The sequence below is a fragment of the Phascolarctos cinereus genome, unplaced genomic scaffold, assembly GCF_003287225.1.
Source record: "Phascolarctos cinereus isolate Bilbo 61053 unplaced genomic scaffold, phaCin_HiC Scaffold_4;HRSCAF=312, whole genome shotgun sequence".
Taxonomy (NCBI): Eukaryota; Metazoa; Chordata; class Mammalia; order Diprotodontia; family Phascolarctidae; genus Phascolarctos; species Phascolarctos cinereus.
Window position 1 is genome coordinate 159,962,038 of NW_027555847.1, and position 12,776 is coordinate 159,974,813.

At 41.9% G+C, this 12,776-nt stretch overlaps 1 pseudogene; it reads left to right on the top strand.

Moving 5' to 3' along the window:
• Positions 1-9,216: 9,216 nt before the first annotated feature.
• LOC110201465 (small ribosomal subunit protein eS10 pseudogene) lies at positions 9,217-9,713 on the top strand (annotated as a pseudogene).
• Positions 9,714-12,776: the final 3,063 nt, after the last annotated feature.

Genomic DNA, 12,776 nt, shown 5'->3' on the forward strand with positions numbered 1-12,776 from the left:
TTTACAGATGAAGAAACTGAGGCTGAATGTTTAATGTTTAGCACAGTGCCTGGCACATATTAAGTGCTTAATAAATGTTTATTTAGTTAAATTGAAATGAATTGAAGTGAGATGATACAAAAGAACCTAGTTTCTCTCAACAAGTTCAAGTCACTATGTTCAGATGTTAACAAGAAGCTGAATACCTCCTTAAAGTAATGTCAATAGAAATCAAATTCAGAATGATTTTAGTGCCTCTTAACAGTACTTAAAAAAAAAAAGGAAGAGGTGAATGCTGAGCTGCTTCTGATGATCTTTGAAAGCCCTTGGAAAATGGGGAAAGGGCCATAAGACTTAAGCTAAATCAGTGAGCTACAGCCACTGGCAGCTTCTACAAATTGGAAAGTCTTTAGGTATAGCCCTGGTAACATTCTGCTCTCTGAGGACCGGCCTTTCCAAGTTCAAAGAAGCTCCTCACCAACTTCAGGCTGTCTAGTTGGTAGTGAATTGTAACCCAGGAGGAAAATGGAAAAATGTCAAATGCCCCTTCCAAGTTGTCATTGTTATTTTTTGTTATTTATTCTTCATTCTTGAATAGGATCAATGACATCAGGAGGGTCACTTCTTGACTTGCAAGTGAAACGGATTTGAGTGAGGCAGGGCTGTGCAAAGTCATCAGCCTCACTCCCTCCTCCAGTCACTGGAGTCCAGTGGCAAGACATAGGTCAGAACTACTGGTGATGACCCAGGATGCAGTAAGAGATGCTGGCCTTTTTAAGCTAAGGTCTTTCCCAGGTCTCAGTTTGTCTGAGGCAACACCCATTCAGTGGTTAAAGGCTAGGTAAGAATTGAGGCAAAAGGCGACCTAGTTTCGACTTCACAAAAGAATCCATCTGGGAGGGGAAGACTCTCCTGATTTCTGGCCAGAACAGAAACAATTGCTATTTATACTCACTCTGAACCATCAAAACCCAAACAATGAGTAAGTGAGGGTTGAGTTAGGACCTACTATTGGCCAATCACTTCTGAAGTGATGATGGCAAAGAAGTTGCCTTCTCATCTATGCTCTAGCAGCCTTCTCATCCTGGAAAACTTTTACCACCATTCTCTAACAGTTTTCTCATCTAGAAGATTCTTCTCCAAGGCCCTTCCCATGATTGGTCCTTTTCCCTTGGAACCTACATTTTAAGGAAGAGTCCTCATCTGTGTTCACTTCTTCATTCTTCTCAGCCCAATTCTTTACTCTCTTGGCTTCTTTTTTTATAATGTCCCCATGTTGTGTTTTTTCTACCTTTCCTTTTTTAGCAACTCCTTGGGGACAAGGACTGTCTTTCTTTTTCGCTTTTATATGCATCCCCAGGGCTTAGCATAAGTATTTAATAAATGCTTATTGATTGATTGATATCTGGAACACTGTGTATAGGGCTAAGCACCTCATTTAGGAAGTATGCTGACGAATTGAAGGGTGCCCAAAGAAAGGTGGTAAGGGAAATGGGGGCTATGTCGTATGAGGACTGAATGAAAGAAATGGGGATGCTTGAGTGGAACAGATGGGAGGGAAAGGGTACAATGCTGGGCAGACAGCAATATCTTCAAGTATCAGAAGTGCTTGCCATAAGAAAAAAAGATCATGCTTGTTCTACCTAACCCCAGAGATTAAAAATTATAGCAATAGGTGGAAATTACCCAGTAACAAGTTTAGGCTCAATGTGAGAAGAAACTTCCTAATGATTAGCATTGTCTTGAAAAGGAAAGCCTGCTCAAGGGGGTCGTAAGCTCCCCCTCAATGGAAATTTTCAGTGGAAGCTTAATAGCTGGAATGTTATAGAAGGGATTCTTTTTTTTGACACAGGTTTGACTAAATGGCTTCTACATTCCTTTCTATCTCTCAAACATGTGATTGATTTTAAAATGATGTAGAAAATGCCTCAACAAGACTAGAGGCCTGAGGCAGATTAGCATAACAGGAAAAGGCCCAATTGCCCTAAGGCCTCTAGGTTTGAGGGGAGCCCCAAAGCTTCATTTTGCATTACAAATAATGACTCTCATTAGAGGGGGCCTCTTGTGACTATTGTTCTAGGGTTCCCCCACCAACCCCCATTCTTAATCAGAATCTGTACAAGCTAATAGCCTAACCAACTGAGAATAAAAGAATATTAGAAATGCCCCCAGGTCGGCCCCCTCCCACCCAGATTCTGTATAACAGCTGGGAGAGGCAATTTGAGGGACTATAAGATTGTCACATGACTATCAACTCCAAAGGTCAGAGATGTCCTCAAAGTATGCTAGTTTGGCTTAAGAACCCATTTAGGCTGTTTCAGCTAGGAATTTGTCTCCCCAAATCCTTTTTGTGGACTTTAATGGATGGAATCCTAGAAGCTTAGATTAGGAGAAAACTCAAAGGTCACTCTATAAGTAGAGTTTGGAAGATTTCCATATAAAGAAAGAGCCTGGCAGGAAAGGGGACAACCACACACCTGAACTCCAGACCACCCAGTATGCCTGAACTGTAGACCACAGGGGCACAAGACACCTCCTTCTTCTCCCTTAATTCACTTAATGGGTTTTTCCAAAAGAGCTTTATTAGCAGCCAAGGTAAACAGATAAAATTAAACAAACTGCCCAGTATAGAATTGATGAGTTTATAGGTCATAGGGTACCAGATTTAAAGCTAGAAGGGACCTTAGTGGTTATCCAGTCCAACAGGCTTCATTTTACAAATAAGAAAACCAATCTCAGAGAGATAACATCACTCACTCAGGTTACATAGGCAATAACTGGTAGATCTGAGATTTAAATCTAAATAACAATGGAAGTCATTCTAAAATAGCCATAATCTAGCTATAGACATTGGGGCAGCTAGGTAGAACAGTGGATAGAATGCTGGTCTTGGAGTCAGAAAGACTCATCTTCCTGAGTTCAAATCTGGCCTCAGACATTTATTAGCTGTGTAACCCCGGACAAGTCACTTCACTCTGTTTGCCTCAGTTTTCTCACCTGTAAAATGAGCTAGAGAAGGAAATGGCAACCCACACCAGTATCTTCACCAAGAAAAACCCAAATTAGGCAGTGACTGAACAAAAACAGTAAGCCATAGATGTTGACTTCCCTCCCAGTGTTAACTGACACCCCACGTTGTTATATAACCCCAACCAATCCTTTCTTGGCCATACTTCATCATGCTCATTGCTGCTCTTGAGCGAACTTTCCTCCCACAACCATCCCACTACATCTTATCCTAAACTAGAGCTATAAATAGTTATAAATGTTTGGCATAAGATTGATAAAATATACCTGGGACAGCAAGTAGTACGAAACAAATTTTCAAATCAATCGGTTAAGTCAAATTCATTTTGAGGGAGAGAAGAGACCCTAAGATACTGTTGTGGTATGAGAGGTTGAAAGGTTGTGACCCCTGATAGACTGAAGTACATGATGGGTCATCTGGAATGAATTCACAGACTCAAGCATTCTTTCAGTCAAGGTGGCAAAGTTTATTGTTACGCTTTTTAGCAGGGAAGGATTCTTAAGGATTCTTGCAATCTTAGAGTGGTACGTTAAAGTTTGTATGGGATAAAAGACAATAAAGCATGTGCCAAATATGCTAACTAGGTGATTCAGGGTGAGATTAGGGTGTGGTTAAGGAGTGGTCAGTTCTTAAAAGAACATGCACTTCTTATACCTACTGCGCAGGCGTTTTACCCAGAGTTCACTGGGAAAAGCCCACAAAGGGGCCTTCATGGAGATGTGGTTTTAGGCCTGCTACATCACTAAGTTAACTAGAGTCCAGGGTAACTGAGAGTTGTCCAGTCTTCTACCAATCAATGTCTTGTTTGACAAGATAGATGTAGGGAGTATACATATGTCTTAAGCCTAGAATACAGTTAACAAGGAGCCCAGGATGTAGATAATGAGGTAGGGTGGTAGTATGTCTTTATGACCCAGTGCAAAGCCAGTTCAAACTAATAATTCCTTCAGGTGCTGTTTGTAACTGCACCAGGGAAAGAGATAAGAGTCTTCCTGGGGCCCACTCATGAGTAATTGCTAAGCGCAGGGTCCTTGGGCTGGGGAGAAACTGTCAGGGATAGTGTTTCTGAGGCTAGGGAGAAATTGGGGTCCAAGTACAAGGATCCAAACATAAGCACCCAAGCACCCCATCAATAACACTCTAGGTGGAGGGGGGAACAGTACTAGAGACCCCAAAACACCATAAGCTGCTGTTGAGGAGGTGGCTGCCTGGGATGAAGATGGGGGGAAGAAAAGCAGAGCCAGATCCTTACCTGGGATGTAGCTGCCGGTGGTAAGGAAGTAAACCAAATGGTAGCTTCCTGTATTAACTAATAATTCTTGCTAACTGGGTATTAAACTCTATTGTTTCTTTGCTGTCAAAGAAATGTAAGCACTGTCAGCAGCCACTAAATTTCAATGCTCAAGAATAGAGTCCCAGTGGTCCTGCCGTAGTTACAGCTCTACTCTAAACTACCATTGAGACTTGGCTCTACATGTGACAAGCTATCACAGTTCCTGAGGACAGACCTGGACATAACTGCCTCCTATCAGCATCCAAAATGGATTTTTTTTTATTAATAACTTCAGATTTATTCTGTACTTCCCTGTCTCCCTGTGTTTGCATAGACCATTCTGCCAATGCCTGGAATATAATCCATGACCTCCTTCCCCTTTTCAAGTCAGAATTTATCCCTTCCTTCAAGGCCTAATACAGGCCTTATCTCCTTCATGAAGCTTTCCCTATGTCACCCCCTAGGTAAAAGTGATCTTTACCTTTTTTGATTTCCCTAAAACACTTTCTTTCAACTTCTTCTTTGCCCCTATCACATGCTACCTTGTATCATACTTGCCTGGGAAGGAGACCTATGCCCCCATCAAATGCTAAGCAACCAGATGTGAGGGTTGTGACTTTCACTTTTGTATCCACTGTTCTAGCATGGCTCCTCATCCATAATGGGCATTGAGTTGTAGAAATGTAGACCTCTCATAGAATGCAGATCTTGGCCAATTTGCAGAGCAAAAGAGATTAATGACCACTGCTTCTGTTAATATTTCTCAAATGTCTTGGCCCAAATGTCATCTCTTCCTACTTACTTCCAGGAGGAAGGAAAACCAAGGCACACAAATGGCTCCCTGAGCACTCTTCCCAAGTGTCATCATCTCGGGAGAGCCACATAGAGACACTACCACAGCATGGAAAATTCCTGGGTATACTGACAATTTAATCATATTAATCAAAAAATAAACATTTATTAAGCATGTATTGCTTACCAGGCATTTTATTAGGTTGTTCTTGTTTGTCCTTCATTCTCAAACAGGACCATGACATCAGGAAGGTGATGCCATGACTCGCCTGGATTTAAGTGAGAGAGGGCTGTGCGGTCAAGAGCCTCACTCTCTCCTCCAGAGCCATTGGGTCCAGTGGCAAAATATAGATCAGGATGACTGGAGATGGCCCAGGATGCAGTGGGAGACCTAGGCTTTTTCAAGCTAAGGTCTTTAACAGGACTTAGTTTGACCAAGGCAACACCCTTTCAGTGATTAAGGCTTAATAAGAATTGAGGCAGAGAATAGCTTCTTTACCTAGTCAAAAATTAGATAGATAGATAGATAGATAGATAGATAGATAGATAGATAGATAGATAGCTACATAGATACATAGATACATACATCTGAGAGGGGAAGACCCTCAGGGTTTCTGGCCAAAACAGAAATAATTGCTATTTACATTCATTGTAAGCCAATCAGGGTCCAAACAAGGACCAAGTGGGGCTTAGCCTGGAACCTATTGTTGGCCAATCAATGTGAGGTAGAGTGATTTGGGGCTATTGTGCTAAGTGCTGGGGACACAAAAACAAAAATGAAAGATCATTTCTGAACACTTGGGAAAGAAAACAATTGAAACTGCTGCAAGGTACCCATATGGTAGATGATGGGGATAGGATCTGAACCCCTAAAAGGAAAAGACCCTTAGTCCCTGAACTTTCCTGAAAATTTCAGCAGCCCAGATCCCTGGCATTCACTTGAGGCATCCAGCCCATCCCAGTATAATCCTTTTAACTGCCTTTTCATTCTGGCCCTCACTGTCTGCACCTGGCCCACCCCAGGCTGCTTGCCACAAATTGATCCCATCCAGATCTTCCCACAGTCTTTCTGTATAAAATACCAATCTTACCTACACTAAATTGCACTGATTCTTAAAATCTAGCCAGCTTATATTGGCATCACAAATACCACAGACTCACTAGGAATCTCATCCACCCAACCAATGTCTTAATAAATTCACTACTTGGACTGAAAAAAGGCTTGAATGGTCAAATTCTTTTGAGGCAAACCTATACCCTATACCCTTGCATTTTGGGGTTACCAGTGATGAGGATGGGATCTAGACCCCAAAAAGGAAAAACCTTGGACTTTCCCACATGACCAAATCTGTGGTGTTCCCCTGAGGCTATAATCTCATCAACTGGCCTTTCATTGCAGCTATGCTCAATCTGTTACCCTTAACCTAGCCTAGAACTCCCTATGACCCCCAGCCACTTCCCACTCTTAATCCTATCTAGGCTTCATTCTCCATTGGCCACCCCTGGAGTTCTACTAACTCATGGACTACTTGGCCACTCCTAGATCCTTCCCACAGTCTTCCCATAGTATTTCTATAGTCTTTCATAAGGTCCAGCTTGTCTCTGTTAAGAGGCTCAGATTCTTATAATCTAGCCAATACCTCACTGACTCGCAGATTCCTAAAGAGTCTGGCTAATACGGCCGATGTTTAATAAACCTTGTCTTTGGCTGAAAGATGGCTTGGGTCGAAATCTTTCAAGCAGGACCCATGTGTCATGATCTGAGGGTCCCAGCACCCTTAAACCTCTAGACCGCATCACCAGCACCCCTAGATCACAACAGTAGCTGTTCTATTCAAAGACAGTCCGTTTTGCTCTCCCTTTATCTTAAATTCCCTTCTACTAGCTGCTCCTATCATATGTCCACAGTAACAGCACACTATAACTTATCTGTAAACTGTTTGCTGATATTCCCTGCTGATTCCAGCTTCCCTGTTGCCCTCAGGTCCTAGCATTGCCCTCTTGTTGTGGTTCAGAATATATGGTTGTGGTACCCTTCTCAGTGTTTTAAAGAGCTAGGGGTACCAGTGGACCAAGGATTGCTTGAACTGATTGTTATATCTAGTGTGTAACAATCCAACATTTGAGCTAAACCCTAAAGATGGTTGGGATGGGTACAATGGAGGGATGTGTAATTAGCTGGTGCCTTTGCCTTCTGGCATTTGGCATTTTGTAGGAAACTGGCCAAATTGTATCCCCTCCTAACATTCATTGGATTTCCCCTCTTCACACTTCTTCATCTGCCAGTGCCCACTGCTCCATCACCCTGAGGCAAAGCCCATTCCTGCAGAGCATAGGTTTCTTCCTGCTCCCTTCCAACACCAAAACCCACCAGCTCTCCTCAGTCATCCTGGGGGCAGAGGGAGGGAAACAATGATCTGGGCAAAGAGTTCAGGCAAGATCACATTTATCTAACAAGCTTCCAAATGAAAACTAGCATTTGGACTTATTGCATTCGGTCTCCAAATTTGATTACATTTCTCTACAGCTGTAAATCTGCCTCCCTTTCTGCCACATTATTATTAAAGCCAGGATTGAATTGGTGGAGTGATACGTAAAATTTCCATCCTGGCTTTGACATTCCAGGAAGTTAAAAACCAATTACAGTGTGCTTTGCCTCAGGACCGAATGAATCATTGAACACTGCCACTTCACCCAGAGTCACTCAGGCTGGAGCAGAAACATGGGGAGGATATTAAGCAGAGAATCAAAGGTCAATTAAAGTAAAACTGAGTCTATTCCATTTTTAATATTTTGCTTACATTCTCGTTCTGTCCCCAGAAATGAGAAGGAGAAATAAACTTGCTCTCTTATTTATTTGAGGGCAATAAATCTGTGTGGAAGTTTGTTTTAGAAACTAAAATGAAATGTTCCCATCAGAGAACTCGCAGTCCAGTGACCTGTGGGAATGCCAGTTTAATGGAAATAGGGACCTAATGGAGAGCAGAAAGCACTCCCTGTTACCACCATAGGAGTATTAGTGCAGAAAATGTTCTCCGGAGGTCTGTGTATTTTCTGTATGCACATGCACATCCTTCTATGTATGGGTATGGATATATGTGTGCATACACATAAATCTGCACAACTGTATGAGCATGCAGGTTTATGTATGTGCATATGAAAGCTAGCTTGCATGTGCAATCTATATGCATTCGTTTATGTTGTTACTGTGTGTACTCAATTGCATTCATTAATATTGCATTGTGCACATTGTACATATGCATTCATGTGTATGTGTGTGTGATTACATGCAAATATTTTAAACTAGAAACTTAAGTCTGGTAGATGAAGTGCCCCATCTGCCAATGGCTCTGTGATCCATTATGAGGCAGCTAGGTGGTACAGTGGATGGGGAAATGGGCCTGGAGTCAGGAAAACCTGAGTTCAAATCCAGTCTCAGACACTTAACAGCTTTATGACCTTGGGCAAATCACTAAAGCCTCTGTTGGCCTCAGTTTCCTCAACTGTAAGACGGAGTTAAAACGGCCCTTACCTAGAAGGGTTGTGGTGATGATCAAAGGAAATAAAACTTGTAAAGTGTTTAGCACAGTGCCTGGCATATAGCAGGTACTATATAAATGCTTATTCCCTCCCTTCCCTCCCACTGTGATCTTATTAATGTAGCTATTTCTGCTAATATTATAGACCACAATTCATCCGTGCTTGCTTATCTTGTGGGTCATCTATATCCTCTCATCTTTTCCATAAGAGATCCACCCAACGTGCTAGAGACCTTTCTCCAGTTTTATGGAAATCATCATTATCATTCTCATCAACATTGCTGGAATTTATACAGCACTTTAAGGTTTGGACAGCCCTTTACAAATATCTCATTTTAATCTTCACCAACCCTGGAAGGTAAGTGCCATTATTGTTCCTGTTTTACATAGGAGGAACCTGGGACTTAGTGACTCACCCAAGGTCACACAGTGATGTGAGGACAAACAGTGCCCTAGGATTAAAAGTAAAATTAAGGATTACTTTTCCAGGCCCCTGAAGGGGTTTGAGGCTTATTCTGAAGCCCATCCTGTACAAAAAAAAATTGCCTTTGTCTTCCTTTCTATCCTGTACTCTGTGTAGGGCAGCACCCCTTGAAGCCACCAAGATGTTGATGCCCAAGAAGAACCAAATTGCCATCTATGAACTCCTTTTTAAGGAGGGAGTAATGGTAGCCAAGAAGGACGTCCCCATGCCAAAGCACCCTGAGCTGGCAGACAAGAATGTGCCCAATCTCCATGTCACGAAGGCCATGCAGTCTCTAAAGTCTCGTGGCTATGTTAAGGAGCAGTTTGCATGGAGGCATTTCTACTGGTACCTCACCAATGAGGGCATTCAGTACCTCTGGGATTACCTTCACCTGCCCCCTGAGATCGTGCCGCCACACTCCACAGAAGTCCTCCCAAGACAGGAAGGCCAAGGCCCAAAGATCTGGAGGGTGAGCGACCTGCCCGTCTTACTCGAGGTGAAGCTGACAGAGACACGTACAGACAAAGTGCTGCTCCCCCTGGTGCTGACAAGAACACCGAGGCTGGGGCTGGGTCAGCAACAGAATTCCAGTTTAGAGGTGGATTTGATGGTGGATGTGGTCAACCTTCTCAATAAAAACTATAGAGATGTTTCGTATTGAATAAAATTTAGGGGAAAGAAATTAAAAAAAAAAAGAATTGCCTTTCTTTCCTTTGCCCTGTGTTCCTTATCCTATCGTTTATCTTCCTCGTCCTGTATCATGGACAATTTTTCCTTATCTTGTAAGCAACCATCTTCCTCATCCTGTTTGTTCTTATCCTGTCCCAATCTCCAACCCCCATAAGAAACCCTAAACACACATCATCTTCCTACAGGCTGTATAGTTTTCTGTCTGTATAAGCCTGGGTCTTTTCCTATATCAGCGCCCTTTGTTTAGCTCCCTGCTAACTTCAGGCCGGTGACTTTGATGAAATAAAGCTCCCAGTGGCTACAGAGAAGGTGTAAGTGACTTCTTTCACACCTGAACCAACTCTCCCAACTCTAAACCTCAACAATTAGTATCAAAGGTAGGATTTGAACTCAGGTCTTCCTGACTCCAAGTCCAGCATTCTATATCTACTGTGAGCCTTTGGGCTATCCTTCATTCATCCCTCACTCTTATTACACAATCAATCTCTCTCTTTTTACCCAACAGTAATTTCTTTGATGACATCCTTCATACCACTTTCTCCTGCCAAATCTCTGGCTTGGAACATATTGCAAACCCATTGACTAGATTGCAATTGATTCACTCTTTCCAGTGACCTAGAATCATGCCTGTAGTGCAGTACAATAGAAAACAGTATAGCAAATACTAAATACCAATGCAGTGCTTTGTGAGTAGAGCACTAGAAAAGAGACAAAGATTCTTGTAGCTGGGAGGTGCCACTTAGTCCAAATCATACCTGAGCAGACATGCCCTCTACAACATCCCTGCTAAGTGGTCATTTGACTTCCCCTTAAAGACTTTAACCAATTAGCACCTCAAAGACCCCAAAATAGCCCATTTAACTTCTGCATATCTTTAATCAGTAAGAAGTTTTTTTAGCACCTTGAGCCTAAATCTGCCCTGTGCAATTTCTACCCATTTTTTTTTTTGCTCCTACTCCTCTTTTTCTGAGGTAAAACAGGTCAGCCAGAGGAGACCAATGTAGGTGCACAGAGAATTCATTGGCCAACTCAAGCATTAAAAAGATATTGACAGAAGAGGGAAATAAGGTCAGATAACTGAGAAGAAAGAGAAAAGGGGACCATGGGCCTGTGAGAAGAGTGTCAGGGGTGTTAAAGCTCAGAATGGGCTTGTGAGGTGAGAATCAAGATTGTAAGTGACCCAGAAAGCCTTTCAAATGCTTGAAGACAGATACAGTGGCCTTTTTCCCCTACCAAGGTTTTCTTTTCCCCAGACTAAGCATTCCCATCTCCTTCAAATAATCATTGTATGGCATGGTTTCAAGAAACTTCACCATTTGGGTCACCCTCCATTTGGATATCCTTCCATTTAGCACTGCTTACATTGATGTCTTCCTGGATCAGTGATCTATCTTATCAGTGTATGCCTTTCACTGGTGCAAATCGAAACCTTTCCATCCCATGCAATCTGTGTTCATGTCATTCTATAAATCCTGAATAGAAGATATACCCCTCTGCCCTGGAGGCCTTCTTCTGATTCTTTCGTATTTCACAGATATAAGTATATTCCTCAGGCTGTCCATTTGCTATCTCTCACTCAGACCCAGAGCAACCAGCCCACCTTTTTTTTTTCAATAATGCACATCATTTATGCCTTAATGCCACCTCTTACATACAACTCACTATTGGTAACATGCTTCAGCCTGCTTATGCCCATCATGTATCTTTCTGTTGTCCTCTGGGTTACCTATAATTCTGCTTCTCATGATTCCATGACTTCTTTGCCAGTAGCCTTCTCATTCTGAAGATGCCTCCAACCCTGTGGCCCTTCCTCTGATTTGTGAGATCTTACATAGCACCACTATTTCATGAAAAGCAGCCCAGACCATCCATGCTCACTTCTCTCCCAGATTCATTCCTTCCTTTCTAGACTTTCCCACCTTGCCCTTGTATACATGTTCCCACTTTCTAGCTGCCTTCTATGTGTTGTCTTTTCTCACTAAATTTTAAGCTTCTTGAACGTAAGGGCTATTTTTTTTTTGCTTGTATTTCTAATACCAGCTCTTAGTACAATGCCTAACACTTAATAATCCCTTATTAAATGATTGATCTAACATAATATTACAGTATCAGTGGAAATTAAAAAGGTGGGTTCTTGCAGCAACAAGCATCTTAGAAACATTGAAAGCATTTCACAGTTCCTCAAATGTGATTCAGACTCAGCTTCTATTCTATTCTGGAACAGGCTAATTGATCACCAAAAGCATCTGTGAGAGAGACAGATGGAGAGACAGAGACAGAAAGAGACAGAAACACACAGACAAATAGAGAGAGACAGAATAAAGAAAGAAAGAAACAGATACTGTAACAGAAAAATAGGTACAAACTGATAGACTCAATGGGTTGAACTTCCAACTATGTGTCATGATCTGGGCATTTATCATTTTTCATCCACTTTATAGTTTCAACTTGGATGGCTAAACTGATTTCTGCAAGTGACCATAGAGCTTACTGAGGAAGATTTTAGTATTAATAAAATTGAGTCATTAAAAACAGAAAAATCTGGAGAACTTGTCAATAGGGAATCACTCTTTTATTAAGCATGTCAATGTCCTTCCTATAATGTGGCTCCCAGAAATGAACATGAAATGCAACATGTGATCTGACTAGGGCAGAATGCAGAGGAATTATCGATGCCTTCAGTCTGACCATTTCTTCACCTTGTCATGATTTCATCAGCATATGTATTTCCTTCACAGGCGCAGATAATAACCCTTCTGCAATCTGAGAGTTGCCTTTTAAAACTTAAATCACTCACAATTCAAAGTCCTATGACCAACCTGGTAAAGAACCTTTCCAAACTGAGGCAGACTGCTCTTCAAATGACAAATATGCTGCCTCTGAATGGGCCCATAATCTAAGCCTTTCCAATTCAATGGAACCCAGTATAATTTCTGTGTTATCCTTCTGTCACCATGAGGCATCAGAGAAAGACATAAAAGGAGGTCTGAAAACTATGTTTTTGTTAAT